Source organism: Ochotona princeps, chromosome X, assembly GCF_030435755.1.
Source record: "Ochotona princeps isolate mOchPri1 chromosome X, mOchPri1.hap1, whole genome shotgun sequence".
NCBI classification, from domain to species: Eukaryota; Metazoa; Chordata; class Mammalia; order Lagomorpha; family Ochotonidae; genus Ochotona; species Ochotona princeps.
Genome location: NC_080865.1, coordinates 5534916 through 5559048, shown reverse-complemented (window position 1 = coordinate 5559048; position 24133 = coordinate 5534916). Strand labels below are relative to the sequence as shown.

Here is a 24133-nt window from a genome sequence, read left to right as displayed (position 1 = left end):
CAGCACAAGGCCACAGGCCAGGTCTCCCAGGTGGGCAGAGAAGAGAGGGCACAAGGACACAACTACTTGGGCCATCACTGACCCTCCCAGGGTCTGAATGGCAGGAAGGTGACATGGAGAATGGAGAGTAACTGAAACCTAAGCACCCAAACATGCAATGCAGGAATTTCAAAGCACTGAATTGACCAATAGGCCACATGTCCACCTCTAAACTTCTATTTAAACTTCACTTTTCCACAACCTTTTTTTTTTAAATTTATTTATGTTTATGGCAAAGTCAGATACACAGAGAGGAGGAGAGACAGAGAGGAAGATCTTCCATCCAAGGGTTCACTCGCCAAGCGGCCACAATGGCTGGACCTGGGCCAATCCAAAACCAGGAGCCAAGAGCTCTTCCGGGTCTCCCACACGGGTGCAGGGTCCCAAGGATTTGGGCTGTCCTAGACTGCTTTCCCAGGCCACAAGCAGGGAGCTGGATGGGAAGTGAGGCTGTCAAGATTAGATCCGGCACCCATATGGGATCCTGGCACGTTCAAGGACAGGACTTTAACTGATATGCTATCGCGCCGGGCCCTCCCCAAACTTTTTAAAGTACCTTCATATGTATAAATGCACATAAAAACATTGGAAGGATATACTATAAAACTATGTTACTGATTAAAGCTACAAAAGTATATACTCTGAAATACTATGTTACCATTACAAACAATGAGTGGACATAGAAACACTGACATAAAAAGACCTCTAAACCATAATTGTTGGGGCAAAGTCGCAAACCATGCATATTATTTATTTATATAAGTACATGCTTAGCCATGTAAATACAGAGGAAAAAGACTGCAGAAGACTACTGCTAAGTCTTAACAGTTACCTCTAGGAGGGTAGAAAACTGGGCAGAAAATGGAACCAAGTTGACTGCTTAAAATAATTTCTGAGGCCGGGCACAGTAACCTAGTAGCTAAAGCCCTTACAACGCATGCTCCGTGCTAGTGGCCTGAGCAAGCAGTCAAGGTCAGCCCAAAGCCTAGGGACCATGAACTCATGTGGGAGAGCCAGAAGAAGCTCCTGGCTACTGGCTTCATATCAGCTCAGCTCCAGCTGTTGCAGCTACTTGGGAAGTGAATCAGCAGACATTAACATCTTTGTCTCTGTCTCTCCTCATCTCTTGAATTTTCCCTTCTGGATCGGCACATTAGCCTAGCCATTAAAGTCCTCATCTTGCATGCCCAGGATCCCATATCATATGGGCACGAGTTCGAATCCAAGAAACCCCACTTCCCATCCAGCCTCCTGCTTGTGGCCTGGGAAAGAAGTCAAGAATGGCCCAAGGCCTTGGGACCCTGACCCGTGAGGGAGACCTGGAAGAAGCTCCTGGTTCCTGGCTTCGAATCGGCTCAGCTCCGGCGGTTGCAGCCGCTTAGGGAATGAATCATTGGATACAAGATCTTCCTCTCTCTCTCTCTCTTCTCTCTGTATATCTGACTTTCCAATAAAAATCAAAATAAATTTTGGGCCCGGCGTGGTATCCTAGCAGTTCAAGTCCTTGCAATGCACGAGCTAGGATCCCATATGCATGACAATTCTAATCCTGCCAGCCCTGCTTCCCATCAAGCTCCCTACTTGTAGCCTTGGAAAGCAGGTGTAGGATGGCCCAAGACATCGGGACCCTGCACCTGCACAGAAGACTCAGAAGAAGCTCCTAGCTTCTGGCACCTAGCTTTGGAGCAGCTGAGCTCCAGCCATTGCGGCCACTTGTGGGGTGAATCATCAGACAGAAGATCTTGCTCTCCGTCACTCCTCCTCTATATATATCTGACTTTCCAATAAAATTAAAAGATCTTTTAAAATATAAAATAACAATAAAACAAATATACCTTTTAAAATGTTTCCTTTCCAGTAAGAATAAATAAATCTTCTTTTTAAGATTTTTATTTATTTCTTTTGGAAAGTCAGACACACAGGAGGAGAGACAGAAAGGAAGATCTTCCACCCATTGGTTCACTCCCCAAGTAGCCAAAATGGCTGGAGCTGAGCTGATCTGCAGCCAGGAGCTTCTTCTGGGTCTCCCAGGTGGGTAGAGAACCCCAAGCCTTTGGGCCATCCTCATCTGCTTTCCCAGGCCACAAGCAGGAAGCTGGATGGGAAGTGGAGCCACTGGGATTAGAATGGGTACTTACCCATATGGGATCCTGGTGTGTGCAAGATGAGGACTTTATCAGCCAGACTATCACAATGGGCTAAAATAAATATTAAAAAAAAAAAAAAAACAATTTCCCATCACCAACTTTTTTTTTTTTTTTAAGATTTATTTTGTTTTTATTACAAAGTCAGGTATACTGAGAGGAGGAAAGATAGAGAGGAAGTGGAGCTGCCGGGATTAGAACCAGCAGCCACATGGGATCAAGGCAAGGACCTTAGCCACTAGGCCATGCTGCCGAGCCCCCCATCACCAACTTGTGCAAAAGACCCAATTGAGTATATTATTTTTATTGTATGAAAGTACATCAAATTCCATGAAAAAATAAAGCATAAGTTTGCTTTGATGAAAATATATTTTTAACCCATATAATTAAAAAAAAAAAAAAAGAGGGCCCAAAGCAATAGCACAGTGGTTAAAGTCCTCGCCTTGAACATGCCTGGATCCCATATGGGCACCGGATCTAATCTTGACAGCCCCAGTTCCCATCCAGCTCCCTGCTTGTGACCTGGGAAAGCAGTCTAGGACGGCCCAAAGCCTTGGGACCCTGCACCCGTGTGGGAGACCTGGAAGCGGCAACCAGCTCCTGGTTTTGGATTGGCTCATCTCCAGCCACTGCAGCCCCTTGGGGAGTAAACCAGTGGATGGAGGATCTTCCTCTCTGTTTCTCCTCCTCTTTGTATATCTGCGTTTCCAATAAAATAAACAAATAAATCATTTTTAAAAATTAAGAAATTTGACAAGGATCACACTACTCAAAAGAAAAGAAAAGAAAGGAAAAGAAAAGAAAAGAAAAGAAAAGAAAAGAAAAGAAAAGAAAAGAAAGAAGAAAAGAAAAGAAAAGAAGATACAACTGAGCTGGTGGCTGGTTCAGTGGCTTAGCACCCTAATCCTCCACCTGAGGCAGTGGTATTCCATGTGGGTGTGATTCTAGCTCTAGCGGCTCCACTTCCCATCCAGCTCCCTGCCTGTGGCCTGGGAAAGCAGTCGAGGATGGCCTAAGGCATTGAGACCCTACACCCGTGTCAGAGACACGGAAGATGCTCCTGGCTCCTAGCTTCGGATCGGCGGCCACTTGGGGACTGAATCAATGGATGAAAGATCTTCATCTCTGTCTCGCCTCTTCTCTATATATATCTGACTTGGCAATAAAAATAAATAAATAAATCTTAAATTTAAAAAAGTGTAAGCCAGAATTCAGCCTCACTGCCAAGCACAGTCTTTAGTTCTGATATGGGATTACATGTAACCTAGGGCCACATGTACATTATCTACAACCTTGCACTGTACCAATCCATACACTACACAGCCGCATCTCACCTGCTAGGAAGTTACCACACTGAAATTGTTCTCTTCCTTGCTTCTATACTCCAGTTTTACTCTGGCAAAAAATTACTTCCTCAACTAAACACACCCATTGTGTATGGAACGAAATTCTAAGTACAAATTATAAAAGGTAATGAAGTCACCTTCATCCTGTATCATCATCAAAATTAAGTAATTTTTACATATCAATCACTTATCCTCTCATCCTTAACTAACACTTTACTCTGTCTAACCTGTTACAGCACTGACAACCAAGCTACAATGTAGCCTTCAGGCCGAACCCACTTTACTCTGACTAAATGACCATAAGCTAATAGAAATACTTATATTTTTAAGTAGTTGCAAACATTCAAAGAACATGGAAGAACCTCCGGGCTCCTGGCTTCAGCCTGGCCCAGCCCTGGTCACTGTGGACAACTTGGGGAGTGAACCAGTGGATAGAAGATCTCTCTCGTGCTCTCCGCCGCCCCCTCCTGTGTAATTCTGGCTTTCGAATGAATAAAATTTTTTTTTTAAGATTTATTCATTTTAGGGCTCAGCGGCGTGGCCTAGTGGCTAAGGTCCTCGCCTTGATCCCATATGGCCGCTGGTTCTAATCCCAGCAGCTCCACTTCCTCTCTGTCTCTCCTCCTCTCAGTGTATCTGACTTTGTAATAAAAATAAAATAAATCTAAAAAAAAAGTTAAAAAAAAAAGATTTATTCATTTTATTACAGCCAGATATACACAGAGGAGGAGAGACAGAGAGGAAGATCTTTCGTCCAATGATTCACTCCCCAAGTGAGCCGCAACGGGCCAATGCACACCGATCCAAAGCCGGGAACCTGGAACCTCTTCTGGGTCTCCCACGCGGGTGCAGGGTCCCAATGCATTGGGCCGTCCTCAACTGCTTTCCCAGGCCACAAGCAGGGAGCTGGATGGGAAGTGGAGCTGCCGGGACCAGAACCGGCGCCTATATGGGATCCCGGGGCTTTCAAGGCGAGGACCTTAGCCGCTAGGCCATGCCACAGGGCCCAATAAAATATTTTTTTAACAAAAAATCAAGAAAAATATAATTTTATAACATGAAAATTATTAAACTCATAGTTCAGGATCTATAAAGTTTTATTAAAACACAACCACACTCATTAATTTACCTACAAAGGGAATTCAAATTAATGCAGAAATGATATCAAATAATAAGTCTATTTCAGTGCAAAAAAATTGGAATTCATGCATAGTTCTGGCATAATGAGCATTTTCCATGAACTTTTTAATGACCCTATGTATTGTCCAAGGTTGGTACAACACACACTCCATGGCCCACAAAGCCTAAATATCTATTATATTATTATATCTATTATCATTCCACCTTGCTTTACAGTTTTAAGAACAACTTCATCAACTTAATTACTTCTTTTTTTTTTAAGATTTATTATTATTGGAAAGCCGGATATACAGAGAGGAGGAGAGACAGAGAAGATCTTCCGTCCGGTGTTTCACTCCCCAAGTGAGACGCAACGGGCCAATGCGCGCCAATCCGAAGCCGGGAACCAGGAACCTCTCCCAGGTCTCCCACGCGGGTGCAGTGTCCCAATGCATTGGGCCGTCCTTGACTGCTTTCCCAGGCCACAAGCAGGGAGCTGGATGGGAAGTGGAGCTGCCGGGATTAGAACCGGCGCCCATATGGGATCCCGGGGCGTTCAAGGCGAGGACTTTAGCCGCTAGGCCACGTCGCTGGGCCCCAATTACTTCTTTTTTTTTTGAAGATATATTTATTTCATTACAAAGTCAGATACACAGAGAGGAGGAGAGACAGAGAGGAAGATCTTTCGTCCGATGATTCACTCCCCAAGTGAGCCGCAACGGCCAGTGCTATCTGATCCCAAGCCAGTAGCCAGGAACTTCTTCCTGGGTCTCCCACGTGGGTGCAGGATCCCAAAGGCTTTGGGCCGTCCTCCACTGCTTTCCCAGGACACAAGCAGGGAGCTGGATGGGAAGTGGAGCTGCCGGGATTAGAACTGGCGCCCATATGGGATCCCGGGGCGTTAAAGGCGAGGACTTTAGCGGCGAGGACTTTAGCCGCTAGGCCATGCTGCCGGGCCCAACTTAATTAGTTCTAACAACAATATTATTAAGAGGTACGTGACATGTATCTAAACTCTAAAAATTAGCATGGGTTAAAAGTTCAGCGTCTCGCCCAAGTCCTTTGAAGAGCTAGTAAAAGCAGAACCGTAGAATTCCTTTTCTAGCCCTAAATCCAACTTACATTCCAGCACATTACCACTTTCTAAGAACCCAACCTCTGCTGATTAATCAGTGAATTTAGACATTTGGTGTTAAAAGTTACCAGATGGGTAACAACATACAAGCTTTAAATTGCTGGGAAAACATTTCTCAAATTGAGATACTTTGATTCCAAAAGTATATTAATAGAACCCTCTGCATTTCATATGCAGTTGTATAAATCTACAAAGAGTAAATTTTCTCATTTGACTAGCAAAGAAACCCTGCAAAGTAGGTAGTGCTTTGGTTTGCTAAGTAACAAATAAGAACAAGTAACAAATAAGAAGATCACACTGGGACAAGCCTGGGACCTAGGCCACCTCCCACTACTGGGAAAGTCTCACTGGGGAGCACCCTCTCTTCTCAGAAGGAATGTACTCATGTTTTTTTCATTTTGCTTTGCTTGCGAAAAAGCATTTCTTCATCTATTTTATTTTCTACTGTTTGCTTATTTTCATCTTCTTGAAAGGCAGAGTGACAGAAAGAGAAAACTTCTATCCACTTGTTTATCCACTACCCAAAAGCCCATAATCAGGGCACCAGTTCTATTCCTGGCAGCTCCACTTCCCATCCAGCTCCCTGCTTCTGGCCTGGGAAAGCAGTAGAGGACGGCCCAATGCATTGGGACCCTGCACCCATGTGGGAGACCAGAAAGAGCTCCTGGCTCCTGGCTTCGGATCAGCACTGCACTAGCCGTTGCAGTCACTTGGGGAGTGAATCAGTGGACAGAGGATCTTCCTCTCTGTCTCTCCTCCTCTCTGTATATCTGACTTTGTAATGAAAATAAAAATAAATCTTTAAAAAAAAAAAGCTCATAATCAGAGCTGGGCCAGGCGAAAGTCAGTAACGCAGAACACCTTTGGGGTCTCCTATATGGGCGGCAGGGACTCAAGGATTTGAGTCATCATCTGCCACCATCCAAGATGCATTAGCACAAGGCCAGATGAGAAGCAGAGTAACTGGGACTCAAACAGCACTCGGATATGGGATGTGGCATCCCAAGTGGCAGTTTAACCCACAGCACCAGAATGCCTGCTCCCGTCACTCACTTTAAATACTAAGAAACCTAAGAGGAAGTTCAAACAGTGAAAGTGACATGAAAATTTTCATTCACATGGGTATTCAGGCTAGTGGTTAACCCTATGCATCCTGTATCAGAATACCAGTGTTTGATTCCTGATTCCAGCTTCTCAGTCCAGCATCTCGCTAATGGAAACCCTGGGAACCAGCAGTGACGGTTTAGGGAACTGGGTTCCTGCTATTCATGTGGAGGCCTACACCGAGTTTTCAGCTTATGGCTCCGGTCAGCCAACGTGCAGCACACATCTGGGCAGTGAATTAATAGATGAGAGCTTTTCTGACTCTCTCTCTCTCTCTCGCTTGCACTCTCCCATTTCCCCTCTCTCTTTGTGCCCAATAAATTTTTTTGAATAACTGTAGATTGCTAAAAATGACACTGTCTTCAAAAAAACTTTCATTCAATAAAATAATGGATAAAAGAATCTACTAAAGTGTAGGCAATGAGCCTAGTAGTGAAAAAATTGCTAGCGAAGGGGCCCGGCGCAATAGCTTAGTGATTAAAGTCCTTGCCTTGCACACCCGGGATCCCATATGGGCGCCGGTTCTAATCCCGGCACCTCCACTTCCCATCCAGCTCCCTGCTTGTGGCCTGGGAAAGCAGTGGAGGACGGCCCAAAGCCTTGGGACCCTGCACCCACATGGGAGACCTGGAAGAAGCTCCTGGCTCCTGGCTTTGGATTGGCTCAGCTATGATCATTGCAATCACTTGCAGAGCAAATCATCAGACGGAAGATCTTCCTCTCTGTCTCTCCTCCTCTCTGTATATCTGACTTTGTAATAAAAATAAATAGATCTATTTAAAAAATTGTTAGTTAAGATGCCTATGTCCCATATCAAAGTATCTGGGTTCAATTCCCAGCCCTAGCTTCTGGCTACAGCTTCTTAGTAATGCAGAGCCTGGCAGGTATCAAGGCTGGTTTAAGTAACTGTGTTTCTCAGGTCTGCCACTTGGGAGATCTAGACTGAATTCCCAACATAAACCTGCAGCTCAGGCAGGTCTGGTTCAGCTGCAGTCCAAGTGGAAATTTAAGGAATGAACCAAAGATGGGAGCACTAGCGCACTCATTCATTCTCTTTCTAAATTAATCTTTTTACAGATTTTTAAATTTTTATTGGAAAAGCAGATTTACAGCGACGGAAAGCTAGAAAGATCTTCCATCTGCTGGTCCAGTGGCGCAATTGTCAGAGTTGAGCCAATCCAAAGCCAGGAGCCAGGAGCATCTGGGTCTCCCATTGAGGTGCAGGGCTCCAAGGTTTTGGGTAGTCCTCCAGTGCTTTCCCAGCCCACAAGCAGGGACCTGGTTAGGAAGTAGGGCAGCTGGGACAGGAACTGGCGCGCATATGGGATCAGGGTGCTTTCAAGGCAAGGATTTAGCCACTAAGCATGTTGGGCCCTCTCTCTAAATTAATTAAATAACAATAACAACAACAACAACAACAACAACAACAACATACTAGATACTTGGGAAAGAGAAAAAGGGTGAAAAGAGGAGGCCCAAATCAGAATCCTACCTTCACTGCCTGGAACCTCCATCAGGACATCCTAGCTGGTCTTTCAACATCCAGGGCACTGAAAGTCACTTGAACTAAAGCAGTTCCTCCCGAAACATCTCTGCACTCTTTCAAAAGTTTTCCTCTTAGCATTTACTTTCTAAATTGTTTTATTTGTTGACCATCTGTCATCCTCCTGTCATAAAAGCTTCAAGGAGGCAGGATAATTGCCTGCTTTGCTTCCTTTTCACCAACTCCCAATATACTGACCCTAGCACATTGGAGGAATGCAATAAATGCTTGTTGAATGAATGGTAGCACCTACAGATACTGGGGCAAGTTACAGACTGTAATTTACTTGGGCTAACAACTTCAGAATAAGTTATCCAGCCCTTCAAAAGGGTCCTCAGCAATTGAACTACATATTTTCCACCTTTTTTGTGTGTGTGTCCTCTTGCAAAAAATCTTCAAATGCTAACTCCAAATGGAAACGCTGCAACAGCTCAGCAGTACAAAAATTATTTCCTGACAGTAGAGAAAATAATCAGATTTTCCATTCTTATTTTAAAATACATCCCTTTGTTTTAAAAGCAATTCAAGGGGCTCGGCAGCAAGGCCTAGTGGCCAAGGTCCTCGCCTTGATCCCATATGGCTGCTGGTTCTAATCCCGGCAGCTCCACTTCCTATCCCTCCTCCTCTCAGTATATGTGACTTTGTAATAAAAATAAAAAATAAATCTTTAAAAAAAAAATAAAAGCAATTCAAAATAACATCTCTATCTTAGTTATGCTTAACTAAAGGCTGAGATCTACCACTGTGATAAATACTAAAATTTATCTCATTTTTACAACTATAAACTATCACCTTGCACTATTCCTAAATAAACTGAATAATACATGAGTGATTATATATGGATCCACAAATGAGGTATCCACAAGAACCAACTAATATATATATATGGTGATTAAAATATTTGGATATGTTCCAAATCTAAATAATCATAAACCACATGACATGCAGATATACATAAATCTAAGATACGTCTAATGCCAAATTCTGGTTAAATAAACATAATTACAGATCACATCTGTTTTCCCCCAAGTAGTGAGTGAAGATTTGCTTTACACCAACAATTGGAAAACAAAAATATTCTTTTGAGAGGTGGGTGTTTCTCCTACCACTTAATCCGCACAAAATAGAACTGTTGCTTCAGCTCAGGACTCCAGCTTCCTGCTAATGCAGACTCCACAGGCCATGATAATAACTCTAGTGACTGGGCTATTAACATGAAGAGGTGAAACCTAGATTGAGTTCCTACTGCAACTGTTCCAGGCATCTGGGGAGTGAACCAATGGACAGGATACATTCATTCTTGTTCTCATTTTCTTCCACTTACCCCACCTCTCAGAAAAACATACAGTTACGTAACTTTACCATGAGGATGATCTAGCTTGTCATACTGATGTTTCATGAACATAAAAGTCTCACTGACTCACGAGAAACTTTGCACGAGCCCCACAAATGTAAAGTACAACCTTCAAAAATGTATTCAGGCACCCAGAGTGATAGCATAGCGGCTAAAGTCCTCGCATTGCACACCCAGGAACCCATATGAGCGCTGGTTCTAATCCCCGCAGCCCCGCTTCCCATCCAGCTCCCTGCCTGTGGCCTGGGAAAGCAGTCAAGGACAGCCTAAAGCCTTGGCACTCTGCATCCATGTGGGAGACCCGGAAGAAGTTCCTGGCTCCTGGCTTCAGATCGGCTCAGCTCCGGCCGTTGCGGCTCACTTGGGGAGTGAACCATCGGACGGAAGATCTTCCTCTCTGCCTCTCCTCTTCTCTGTATATCCGCCTTTCCAATAAAAATAAATAAATAAATATTTTTAAAAATGTATTCAGAAACATTTCTCTGGCATAATTGGCATGAAGAATGATTAGCTATCACTATAAAATAGCTTTATATAACTGATTATACTGAGGGCAATGTGTATAATGTATTTCACAATTTTACAACTCAATCCACAGGTAAGACAATGAAACTGGACTCTTACGTCATACCACACACAAAAATGAATTCAAAATGGATCTAAAAGCTAGATAACAGAGCAAAACTGCAAAGTTCTTCAAAGAAATCACAAAGAAAAATCAATATGGCAATTGATTTGGCATCTATTTCTTTCCTTTTTTTGTTGGATCTATTTTTTTAACGGTCAACGCCATGCTGCAATAGGCTAAACCTCCATCCTGTGGCACCAGTAGGATGCCAGTTCATGTCCTGGCTGCTCTACTTCCCATCCAGCTCCCTGCCTGTGGCCTGAGAAAGCAGCAGAGGATGATCCATGTCCTTGGGACCCTGTAACCCATGTGGGAGACCATGAATAGTCTCCTGGCTACTGGCTTTGGACTGGCACAGCTCCTGCCACTGCGGCCACTTGGGGACTAAATTGACAGCTAGAGGATCTTTTCCCACTGTTTCTCCTTTTCTCTATGTACTCTGCTTTCAAAACAATAAAAATTGGGGCCCTGTGGCATGGCCTAGCGGCTAAAGTCCTCGCCTTGAACATGCCAGGATCCCATATGGGCACCGGTTCTAATCCCGGCAGCTCCACTTCCCATCCAGCTCCCTGCTTGTGGCCTGGGAAAGCAGTTGAGGACGGCCCAATGCATTGGGACACTGCACCCGCGTGGGAGACCCAGAAGAGGTTCCAGGTTCCCGGCATCGGATCGGCACGCATTGGCCCGTTGCGTCTCACTTGGGGAGTGAATCATCGGACGGAAGATCTTCCTCTCTGTCTCTCCTCCTCTGTGTATATCTGGCTGTAATAAAATGAATAATTCTTTAAAAAAAAACAATAAAAATTTGTTTTACTTAAAAATTCTATTTTTATTTAAATCTCATTTATTCAAAATTTATTTATTTATTTGAAAGACAGATGCACATAGAGAGAAGGAGCAACACAAAGGATCTTCCACCTGCTGATTCACTTCAGTACCAAGTAGTCACAAGGGCCAGATCTGGGCCAGGCCAAGGTCAGAAGCTGGAGCTGCTTCCGGCTCTCCCGCATGGCTGCAGGGTCCCATCCACTTGGGCCTTCTGTTGCTCCCTTCCCAGGCACATCAGCAGGGAGCGGGATGGGAAGTAGAGCCACCAGGATTCAAACCAGATCCAGCCATGTTGGCCATTTGGGGAATGAATCAGCAGATGGAAGATGCTCTTTCTGTCTCACTTCCATTCGCTGTATCTCTGCCTTCCAAATGAACAAACTTTAAAAACACACAAGCACACACACACAAAGCAAATTTAAAATGGCTAACAGACTTCAATAGACACATGTCTACAAAACATAGTTAACAAGTACATGAGAAGATACCCAACATCATTAGTCATTAGAGAAATACAAACCAAATGAAAATACCCCTTCTCACCCACTGGGGTAACTATAATTAAAAAAAAAAAAAAGAAAGAAAAGAAAACTACAAATGTTGGTAATGATGCGAAAAAACTGGAATTCTCATCTATGGCTGGTAAGAATGTAAAATGCTACAGCTACTATGAAGAAATTTGATGGGTCCTCAACAAACTAAACATGGGCTTAACATATGACCCAGCAATTTCACTCCTGGCAACATATGAAAAATAACTGAAAACGGTATTTAAACAAAATCTTGTACAGGAATATTCATGAGCAGCAATATTCACAAAAGCCAAAAGGTTGGAATATTCATAAATAGAAGGATGGATATTCAAAATATAGCATATTCACACAATGCAGGATTATCCATAAAAGGAAATAAAGTCTCAGTACATGCTATAGCACCTGCAAACGTCAAAAACATATTAAATAGGGTTCAGAGGGATGGCTCAGTGGCTAAATCCTCGCCTTGAATGCACTGGGACCCCATATGGGAGCCAGTTCGTTTTCTGACTTCTCCGCTTCCCATCAAGCTCCTTACTTATGGTCCAGGAAAGCAGCAGAGGATAACCCAAAGCCTTGGGACCCTACACCTGCATGGGAGACTTGGAAGAAGATCCTGGCTCCTGGCTCCTGGCTTCTTATTGGTGCAGTTCGCATCATTGCGGCCACTTGGGAAGTGGACCAGCAGATGGAAGATCTTTCTGTCTCTCCTTCTTTCTGTAAATCTGTTTTTCTTTTTTTTTTTAAGATTTATTTATTTTTATTGCAAAGTCAGATATACAGAGAGAAGAAACAGAAAGAAAGATCCTCCGTCCAATGATTCACTCCCCAAGTGACAACAACAGCTCAACCTGTGCTGATCCGAAGCCAGGAACCAGGAACCTCTTCCAGGTCTCCCATGCAACTGCAGGGTCCCAAGGCTTTGGGCCGTCCTCTAACTGCTTTCCCAGGCCACAGGCAGGGAGCTGGATGGGAGGTGGAGCTGCCGGGATTAGAACCGGTGCCCATATGGGATCCTGGTGTGTTTAAGGCAAGGACTTTAGCCGCTAGGACACCATGCCGGGTCCTATAAATCTGCTTTTCTAATAAAAACAAATAAATCTTTAAAAAATAAAATGCTAAAAAAAAGATTAAGTAAAAGAAGTTAGATACAACAAGTCACATACACTATGAGTCCATAGAAATAGCCGGCTAGGGACAGGCACCATGGCAAAACATGCTAAGCCTCCTCCTGAAGCACCAAACATCTTTAAGGGTACCAGTTCAGGTCCCCATGCTCCACTTCCAATCTAGCTCCCTGGTAATCCATCTGGGAATGCAGCAGAAGATGGCTGAGGGCCCAGCACAGTGCGCTAGTGGCTAAAGTCTCGCCTTTAACGCACCAGGACGCGTTCAGTCGCGGACGGCCCAAAGTCTTGGCGACCTGCACCCGCACTGCAGACCAGGAAGAAGCTCCTGTCTCCAGGCTTTGGATCGGCACACTTCTGGCCATTGCAGCCACTTGGGGAGTGAATCATTGGATACAAGATCTTCCTCTCTGTCTCTCCTATCTGTATATCTGCATTGCCAATAAAAAAAATAAATAAATCTTTAAAAAAAAAGACAGATGAAATCCTTGGGCCCCTGCAGGAAGCAGCTCCTGGCTACTGGCTTTGGACCAGTCCAGCTCTGCCGACTGGGGAGCAAATCAGCAGATGCAAGATTCATTCTTCTCTCTCTCTCTCTCTCTCTCTCTCTCTCTCTCTCTCTCTCTCTCGTGTGTGTGTGTGTGTGTGTGTATGAGCCTCTCCAGTAAATAAACCTATGTATGTACACATATACAATATACACACATAATATATATAGTATACACACATATATACACATACATGTAAGTGCATATATATACATATGTATGTAAATACACACATTATATATAAAGAAATGACAGATTAATGGTCATGAGGGCTATGGGAAAACCAGAAAATCTTTCAGAACTAGATAATGGTGCTAGCTGCACATCCTGAAGTTATTGAATGAAGCTTCAAAATGGCTAAAATGGTTAATCTGAGGACCGGCACAGTAGCCTAGCCTAGCAGCTAAAGTCCTCGCCTTGCAGGTGCCAGGATCTCATATGGGCAACAGCTCTAATTCGGGAGGCCCTGCTTCCCACCCAGCTCCCTGCTTGTGGCCTGGGAAAGCAGTGGAGGATGGCCCAAAGCCTTGGGACCTGCACCCATGTGGGAGACCTGGAAAAGGCTCAGCTCCAGCTGTTATGGCTACTAGAGGAATGAATTATTGGACAGAGATCTTCCTCTCTCTCCTCCTCTCTGTATAGCTGACATTCCAATAAAAATAAAATATATATTTAAATAAATAATTTAATAAATCCGTGTTATGTGCATCTCTTCACAAAAAATTACCATACCAAAACACAGAAAACAATGCACTTCATTTCCATTTTTGTTAAAAAAAAAAAGCTCCAGAGAAAAGTCTGTGGTTGGGGGAGCCGGGAAGGAGTCTATACTTCTTCAATAAGTCAATCCCATCCTTCTTCAAACCAAGTACCTCCTAATAAGCTCCACAAAAACAATTCAAAATGACAACAATTCTACTTTGGAAGCTTTGGGAATTTCTAAACAAATACCTTTATAGATGTCGTTTACAGCCATCAACTATTTCCTAACAATGCCATAAATTTTATAACTCAAACAAAAATGGAAGAGACCCACCCCTTGAAAAGAATTCTGGCTTTTAGCCAAGGGACATAATCAAGCATATCTGCAAAAAGGGTTGCTCTACTTATACTAAGGTGAGACTGAGAAAGAATTTTTTCCTTATATACAATTCTCCTCCCCCAGAAAATACACAAAAATCTAAGCCTGCCTTTATTTTTTATGTAATTATCTGCTGGAACTCTGAGAGTGATAAAACAGTTGTCATTTTCTTTACATCTGTCTGCTTGGGTCATCTGTAGACTGGCTTTGCCATTTACTGACTGAGCGATGGGTAACTTGGGGAAATCAGAGTCCCAGGGTCTACCACCACCTTCCTAGGGCAAGGCTCCCTGCCCCCCTTTCCTTTGAGATAAAAAGAGGAAACTTTCTTGCCTGCCTCTCAAGCAAAGTGTGGTAATAAAATTAGGATCAAGGCGTAATGGGAACTCTGGAGAAGAGGCAGCTACTCTAGTGGAGAATGTGGGGGGTGGGGGCCAGGAAGCCAGAAAAGTGTTCAGGAATGTTAATGGAGGTAAGCCTAAAAAGAATGAGTTCAAATTCAAAGGGCTGGGGAGAGAACTGTCCAGGTAGAAGGGGCCAACAGGAGCAAAGAGCTGACATCACAAATCAGCCTTAGGTCTTCCTGTTAGAATAGGCAGGGGCTACTAACTAGGACGGTAGTTCTTCCTTTCAGTCTCAGCAGAAGAGTCCAAGGTTATTTTATTCCACTCCCCAAATATATCATGCTTGCTTGAATTATAAGCCTCAATATTTGACCACCCTGCCATTTGAGGAAAACTAGTTCAGATCTGGGAAGCTCCATTGCCTGGTAGAGTGGATCTAACATTTTAACTCACAAGATACCTTTAAACTTCCTGTCTAGTTCATAAACTTGATATCAATCTCAATCTCAGAGACTATGAGAATTCTATTAGTTTTTGTATTCAAGCTGGAGTCAGCCAGAACCAGGATTACATTCCTGAAACACCATAAGAATAGCCGGATGACAATGCTCTCCAGTTTGCAACATTTCCAGGAGACTTGAACACATGTTGGTAAAAATTACAATAATGAAAAGTTAAAACTTCATAACTATTCATCTTGACCTGGGAACAAAATGAAATAAATGAAATCATCACATGACATTCTCAAGATAAGTAATCAGAGAACAAAATGTCAAAGCAATCTATTGTAACTTAAACTCACACCAAAAAAAGCAAATGGCAATTTGCAAACAAGTTCAAGATGACAAAAACCACATAATTATTTGAGCATCCAAGATCACCTTTTGTGCATTTCAGTTATCCTTTCAAGAAAGTATCTTTGCCTTGTTTTAGCAGTTTAGCAGTTTTTCAAAGCATCAAAGCAAAGGACAGAAACCGTTCAAAAGACACCTGCTGCTCTATGACCTCTGCAGAAGTCGTCTTGGGATGACAATTTACTAAAGATACAAAAAGCAGGCAACAAAGTATGTGAAAATTGGATACAATCGCTACTCCGAGATTTTTACAACTCAAAGACTCTTTAGTCAAGCAACTGTTTCAATCAATAGTAACTCTCAACAAGGAATAAGGATAGTAGTCAGGTGCGGTTTTGAGGGCTCAGTCTCGTTTTAACAGTATCCACTGCCAAGACAGGGAGATACACACTTGCAGAATTGCCATTCGCAGGGTACTACCTAGATATATCACTGCTCTTATCTAGTCAAACAAAACCTTTCCCAGTACAGTGAAGCCACCTAACCCCTTGTGTCCCATGCCCTGCATATCTCCATTCTGTCAGTCGCGGAACACACAGCAGTAGATAGCACTCACCAATTTCCTTGAACCTAAGAAACAACTAAGCAGCTATATCCCTTCCTCAGGTGCAGTGCCATCGACCGTCACATATCCCCTGAACCAGTAAAGTCAATGCACTCTTTCTCCAGCCTCATTCTCAGCAGTATAACCCAGTGAAGCCTCACTCAACTTGCACAGCCGACGCGATCTTCCCTTCGGGTAGCCTTAATCTCACTTGTATGATCACTCAGCCTTTTGTCAATCATGGGCTGCTACCTCCGCACCTTGCCTGGCTCCTGGTCTTTCACCGGCTACCAAAGTTGCCACCACCACCACCAGCACCACCCCACCCCCGCGAATAAAAACAGAATTTTTAAAAACGCACCTCAATCCCCCAATGCGCCCTTCCCCACTCTCCTTCCCCCCCCCCCCTTCATTTTCATCGTACCTAGTCAACAGCAGCTCGGACCACCTCGAGGATTGGAGCTTGGCCTCAGCGGCCAGCACCAATTTGGAATGGCACTCACCCTAGCCTCGGTCAAGCCGGGCCCCCTACTAGGGCGCTTACTCCGAACAGACTCTTCAGCCACTGCTGCCTCCCTCCATTCATCCCCGGCCCATTCATCTCGCAGCCCGATTGCAGACACGCCCCCCGGCCTCCTCCCTCTCGGTCTCAGTGCCCCAGCCGGCTCGGGACCCTCACCACATTCCAAGATTCTCACGGCGGGAGCCACACTCTTTTTCCGTTTCTCCCTGACCCTTCTCCCAAATCTCCTGCAGCCAACCACCCCCCACCCCCCACCCCGCCGCGTCCCCATATCACAGCATAGCTACCTAACAGGCACACCGCCGCCGCCTCTGGTAAGGGTTCCTCCGATGCTCCTTACTCCCCTCCTCGAGGTCTCGAGCTGGGTTCGCGGCGTGTGCGCGTGCGCGCCGGAGCGTCTCCCCGCGAGCCCACCGGGCCAGGCTAGGGCCGGTAGGTAAAAGAGCGGGCGGGGTTAGAGGAGCCGCGGGGCGGGAGGCGAGCCCAAGCTCGCGCTCGGCCCGGCGCTGACTGGGCGCAGGCGTACTCCAGCCAGGGAATTCAGCTGGCTGGGCGAGCGAATGAGGGGCGGAGGGGGGACGGGGAGGGGAGGACGGGGAGGGGAGGGGAGGCGAGGGAGAGGAGGCCGGGCGCGGGGGAGGGGCGGAGGCAGCGCAGCAGCCCCAACTCCGCAGGGCCCCCCGCTGGCCGCGAGGCGCGTGCGCACTGCGCCCCCGCCCGCCGCCTCGGGGATGCGCGTCGAGGAGAAAGCCTTCCCCTTCTCACCACAAAAACCAAAATGACATTAAGAAGCCACGCGCGAGGACTCCGGGGGCTTCGCCAGCGCTGCCTCCCCTACACAGCTGTTTTATTACCCGGACCCTAATAATAATAAAGTCCAGGCCCACGCGCACTACTTGTTCACAGCCCCCGGCCGCGCACGCTCCGTGCCGGCCCAGCCGCTGGCTGAAGGCGCTCCGGGGCGGCCGGGAGGTGCGACCTCGGCACCTTCGCGCCCGCCGCGCCGCACTCCTCTTTTTTTTTCCCCCCAACTCTCGGGGTTTCTCGCGACACTCCTACCTGCCGGCTTCGCGATTAAAAGTCGAAGCACAGATTGTCAAATAGCGCTTTCCCGCTTACCTTTTGAGGACAACGGCCTCGGCTTAACCCCTTCCACCCCCCGACCCAGGACTGCAGTGTACGCGCGGAGGGGACTGGGAAACAAGCCCAAGCCAGCACGGGGAAGGAAAGCTAGGAAATGCATTTTGAACTGCATGGAACCGCTAGGCCTGGGCACGTGCCCTGCGCTTCGCAGGGCGGCCATGGTGGACCCTGGGAATTGTAGTTTTCCTTCCCACCTTCATTCCCACTCTCATCCTCTAGCCTTGCCAAGGCTTCTAACCGCAGGGGGGATTAGCGACGCCATTTTGCCTGTAACAATGGCCCTGGACCCCAGCGGTGACGAGTGGGGGAGGGAGCAACGCTTTAAGGGTTCAGTTAACCTCCCTAGGCCCCTCGATGCTATAGCAACCTCTTTAGAAACCCGACCCCGCCTCCTGGCTGCTCGGCCGGGTTCCTAGATGGGTGGCGCGCATGCGAAAGGCTACCAGCCCCCTGAGGCTGGCTCTCTTCTCAACTCTCGCACCGTCCACCTCCCACCCAAACGCCGGCCTCTCTAACTGCCTCATTCCAACTGTCACTACCTGTTAAGGCTCAGGGCAACGGCTTTCTTTAAGTGCTTCTTGCGCGGGATCAGGTGCAGGTCGCCAGCGCTGGTCATTTTCACATCAACCCTGACTCACAGCAAAGTAAACTCAGGCTAAGCCGACTAAATGGGCATGAATTGATCAAGTTCACACAACTGTGGGTGGCCAAGTTAGAACTTGAATACAGGTGTGCTCACTAAAGAGCCCAACACTTTGCAATCCTTTAGGCTGTATCTGGCCTTCTCAGTCCTTGCAAGCAGGGTCCTGAAGGGTGGGATTTCACCCAGGAAACCCTGACAGCAGGGTGTATGGTAAAAAAAAAAAAAAAAAAAAAAAAAAAAAAAAAAAAAAAAAACAGGTTCAACCAATCAGCCTCAGTGCCCCACTGAGTTACCCCAACCTCTCCGTTTTCAGCCTCCTTGGATTCTTTTTTTTTTTTTTTTTCTTCACCTGTTGTAGGCCTTACAGCCTCAACCTTCCTCCCCCTCATCAAGAACAGCCCCATCAAAACACTTCACTCTGAGGTTTCCAATGTCCAAGTGGGAGGTAATGATGGGGAACTTGCAGTCCTCTTGTCTCTACCATTTTCTTTTTAAAGATCGACAGAAAATGTAAAGAAACCAGACCATGCCCTTAATAAAGTCAAACCCATAAGAATTTGGACAACGCAGGGAGAGTCTAAGAGTAAAATAGGGCTTGGGAGGTGGAGTGCCTCTGCCTGCACACAGCTTCTCCCACGTTCCTTCTTTCCTGCCTGCCCATGGAGATGCTACGTCTTTCCCTGTTCACTTGGCATCTACTACTGTCGGGAAAACAGGATCAACCAACCAACCATCCAGGGGTAGTTTCAAAGATGACCAACTTATTCCAAATCTTTGTAGGTCCTGACTCCCACAAGACGGTAACTACACGCTGATAACCACCGTTTACTTCCCAAAGCTACCCTACCCCTCACCAACACCGCACACACCAACCTTTCCCAACAGCAAGGCGGCTACCTGGGTGACACCCGCCCTGCCTCCTTGGATTCCGAGTGTGATGATGTCATCGATGCAGAACAATGTTTGTGAATATCAGCCCTTGAATCTGTTTGGATGTGAACTCTCTCTGGAAGTCCCGCCAAACATTTACTAAGTAACTATTAACTAGTGCGATTTTTATAAGCATTAGAAAGTAAAGGAAAAAAATCCAACAGCTGCTCCCCATCTAAGTACAAGGCCTCCTTCATTTAGAGCTTTTATTGACTTATGTGCCCTTCTGTTCAGGATAATCTAGTCCATAACTCAGTGCAAATGCCACTGCACGGCAGAAAGGGGAGTTGGCAATTACAGCTACTCACCAATGTATGTCAGAGGACATTCCCTTCCTCCGTGCTCATTGCCACCATGTCTCAAGTGACATTTAAGATGTTGCCACTCCTCAAACAGAAAGCTTGACTAGATTAACCACCTGTAATTTGATTTTTCATTATTCCAGTAATATATCCTTTGAACACTCTACTTCGCTCTGGTGCCAAGAAGTTACAAAAGCTTTCACTGGAATCATTTGTAGACCCCAGCTCTGCACAGGGGTGTGGGTGGAGTTTGGTTTCATAGCCCTGCTAGCTGTTAGTTTCCTTCCTACCACACAGTTTGTTGACTACTTCAGATAGCAAGGTGGACCTGCAAGTGAGTCTCAAAGTGTACAGTTCACTAACTGCTTCAGCCATGGGAGACTTGTAACTGCTTCCGGAACTCAATTTTTAACTCTATGCCCTCCTTTGGCCAGGTTACTGCAATATATATATATATATATATATATATATATATATATATATATATATATATATATATATAAATAAATAAATTTTGGAAAATTTTGAAAGGCTCACAGACATGGACATTCCCACCATCCACTGGTTCACTCAGCAAATGCCCACAATATCCAGGGATGGAGCATGCTGAAGCCAGGAGCCCCAAACCAAATGTCGGTTTCCCACCATGGGTTGCATCATCCCACACTGATGCTTGAGCCATCACCTGCTGCCTTCTGTGGTCTACATCAGCAGAAGCCAGAAGTGGAAGCGCAGCCAAGACTCAACCTTAGGCACTACAATAAGAGATGTAGGCATCCCAAGCAGCATCATGTTGCCAAAGGCGCACCTGTATCGGCCACTCTTGGCATTCTTTTCCCAGAGGGTACCCCAGTTTAAGCAGTTCAGGTAGCATGTTGAGGCCTGGGAAGGAGGGATAGGATACCTTATCTGTTCCTAGTTCCCCAAATCCTGCTCAGCCCTTTGTCCATACAGGTGCCTGCAAGTGCTATGCTTCTGTGCACTTCCTCCACCGCGGGGGCACACAAGCCTTTCTTGAGGTCGCCTGCCAGTCCTTGTCTTGCACAGTCACCCTCTCCTCCTCTGCCCCTCAACCAGGAAAAGACAGTGATAGAGAGAATCTTCCTATAAGGTTTGCATAAATCTTACTTCCATCTAGTTTGCTCACCCAGATACTTGGTCTCTGCCCTTAAAACTTAGCCTCCCTTCCCTAAATGCTTATTACTTTTGGAATACAAAAGCTAGAAACTGAGAAATGGTTTTCCTGCCTGACTAATCTTCAGCCTGAAAACACCTTATTCCATATGGGCACTGGCTCATGTCCTGGCTGTTCCACTTCCCATCCAGCTCCCTGCTTGTGACCTGGGAAAGCAGTAGAGGACGGCCCAAAGCCTTGGGACCCTGCACCCATGTAGGAGACGTGGAAGAGGCTCCTGCCTCCTGGCTTCAGCTCAGCTCAGCTCTTGGCTATTTGCATCCATTTGGGGAGTGAACCAGTGGACAGAAGAGCTTTCTCTCTTTCTCCTTCTTTCTGTAAATCTGCCTTGCCAATAAAAAATAAATAAATCTTTTAAAAATGTGTTTATTTTTCAAGGTGACTATTGAGCCACCTTCTCCCTCTACTAAATCTTAGCATCCCAGCAAACAAAATGTACTCCTGGAGCTTGGATGCCTGAGTGATCTTTTTTCCAGGAAGCCTTGGCCCTGGGGGAATTTCACACTGAGGGGGAGGGTCAGCTAGGGATTCTCCTGGGCAACTCTCTTTCCTCCCAGCACCAAGTTGCTTCTCTCAGAAACGAGCAACAATCTTTGGCTCGGTGACTGTCTTAGAAATACTGCACAATTCAGGATGGACAATGCAATAGCTCAGTCATACAATCATCTAGTCTCTTCTTTCCGGACAGGATCTTCGCTCATGTAGCCAGGGCATATCATTAGGTGGCAGATTGCCTTGGCAATCAACTCTTGGATACCCTAAAAAGAAGTACACTTGGTGTTCTGAAAAGTTACAGTCGCCAGGATCCTAACCTCCTCTGCAAAGCTTCATGCAGGGAGTCTGCAGAGCCTGAGTTGGGATTGCAAAGAACAGCCCTTCCCTCTCCAGAGGAAGATACATTCTTTTATAAATGTATAGCATGTCATAATCAAGTCTTCTGAAAATCAGAAAAGTCAGTCTCTTGTGCTAACCAGGTGTCACTTGATTTTCCTCTTTGGCATTCTTTCTCCTCCTCTCCTTCGGTTCTACTTACTGCTCTGTCTTTCAAAGCATTCTTGTCATGAATCTCTCAGGTAGCAGGTAGGAATCAGTCTACCCACTCAGGTATATTATAGCAACAACAATAACAATAATAATGGCAGTCAATAATTAAGTATCATTTAACATGTGATTTCTACAAGCTCATTGAATCCTATGAGGTAAGTGCCATTATTATCACTGTTTTTCAAATTAGTAAACCAAGGCACAAAAGATTGTATAACTTGCCCAAGCTAGCTGGCAAGCAACAGTTGGAGCCCAGTTAGTTTTAGACCACATTCTAAACATTTTGTTGCAACTTTGTTGCCTATGATTCCGCTTGAGAGCCCAAGCCCCGCCATGCCCCCAGGCTGCAAGGTCAGTTTTCCTTGATGTTCGTCTGCCCCAGGTCCAACAGACAGTTCTGGGCTATTACCCTCTGCTGATGCCCAGGGGCGGGTGTTCATTAGATTCTTGCTCATCAGACCACGCAGGTTAGTAGTCAGTGGTCCATTGCCTCTATCCACAATGTTCCTTTATGCTCTGGCAAGTGCTTAATTACATTGGGGTCTTGCCAGCCGCTTCACAATGCTTGCTAGGGTTGCCTAAACCAGAGCATGTTCTGGAAGATTCTGTTTACCCAGAAATGGTACCAGACAGTGGGACACAGGTCCTCTGTAACTATAACCCAAGGATGATTCTGATAGTGATACGTAATAACCAGGCTTATAGGTCAGAAAGGGACAGAATCTCTTTGTAGGCTACATTAAATCTTTTATTATCTGGTCAAGACACTTTGTACCGCTGATTTCCCTCCTCTACTAACTTGAACTTTTGCAACACACACACACACACCCCCAAAAACCCACAAAGATTGGCAAGTCAAAATCAGTTGTAGTCGGGGCCCAGTGGCGTGGTCTAGCGGCTTAAGTCCTCGCCTTGAACACCCCGGGATCCCATATGGGTGCTGGTTCTAATCCCGGCGGCTCCACTTCCCATTCAGCTCCCTGCTTGTGGCCTGGGAAGGCAGTCGAGGACAGCCCAAAGCTTTGGGACACTGCACCCGCGTGGGAGACCTGGAGGAGGTTCCTGGTTCCCAGCATCGGATCGGCGCGCACTGGCCCGTTGCGGCTCACTTGGGGAGTGAAACATCGGATGGAAGATCTTCCTCTCTGTCTCTCCTCCTCTCTGTATATCCGGCTTTCCAATAATAATAAAATCTTAAAAAAAAAATCAGTTGTAGTCTTGCCACATCCCTTCCCCTAAAATAATAAACCAATGTGGTTTGGAGGAAAGGCAGAAGAAGATATAGAAGTTAATATTAGTAACTCTAGAAAATATAAATATTTCTCTGTTCCAATTCTGTGCAAAAAGGAAGGTACATTTAATAAATTATGGTTTCAAAGTGGATTATACAGAAAGAGGAAAGCAAAGCCAGATCCCTTCTTTATGGCTCAGAGAAAAATAAATTCCAAATGGAATGTCCATTCATGTACATCTCCCCTCCCCATCGCTGATAGGAATAAGAATCACCCCAACCTTTTTTTTTTTGGCAAAATAATCTGCATGAATCTAATGAAATTAAAAATCTACATCAGTTCAGAAGGATTTGAACTCCAAGTGATAGAAAACCTGATCAATAGTGATTTAAACAAATAGAAATCTTTCTCACATAGAAGGACATCTGGAACATTGGGTCAAGGACATTAGGAATGTAAGCTTTGGGGCTGGTGCAGTGGCACATCATGCTAATGCTCTGCCCTGTGGTACTGGCATGGATGCCACTTTCTCTCCTGGCTGTTCCACTTCTGATCCAGCTCTCTGCATATGACCCGGAAAAGCAGTGGAGGATGGCTCAAGTACTTGGGACTCTGAACTCACATGGGAGATGCAGAAGGGGCTCCTGCCTCCTGGATTCAGATCATTTCAGCTCTGGCTGTTGTGGCACTTGAGGAGTGAACCACTTAATGGAAGACCTCTCTCTCTTCTCTCGTTCTTTCTCTCTCTCCCACTCCTCTCTGTCTTTCCTTCTCCCTCTGCAAAATCTGCTTTACAAATAAAAATAAATAAATCTTTTTTAAAAACAAAATAACGTTAAGCTTCACTTGA

At 45.4% G+C, this 24133-nt stretch overlaps 1 protein-coding gene across 2 annotated transcripts in view; it reads right to left on the bottom strand.

Moving 5' to 3' along the window:
- WNK3 (WNK lysine deficient protein kinase 3) overlaps nt 1-17359 on the bottom strand; it is a 151288-nt gene extending 133929 nt beyond the window's left edge. For both annotated transcript variants that reach the window (XM_058658932.1, XM_004598302.2), the window contains exon 1: nt 17082-17359. The gene's annotated coding sequence lies outside the window, so the exon portion shown is untranslated. The remainder of the gene's footprint in view (nt 1-17081) is intronic.
- Nucleotides 17360-24133: the final 6774 nt, after the last annotated feature.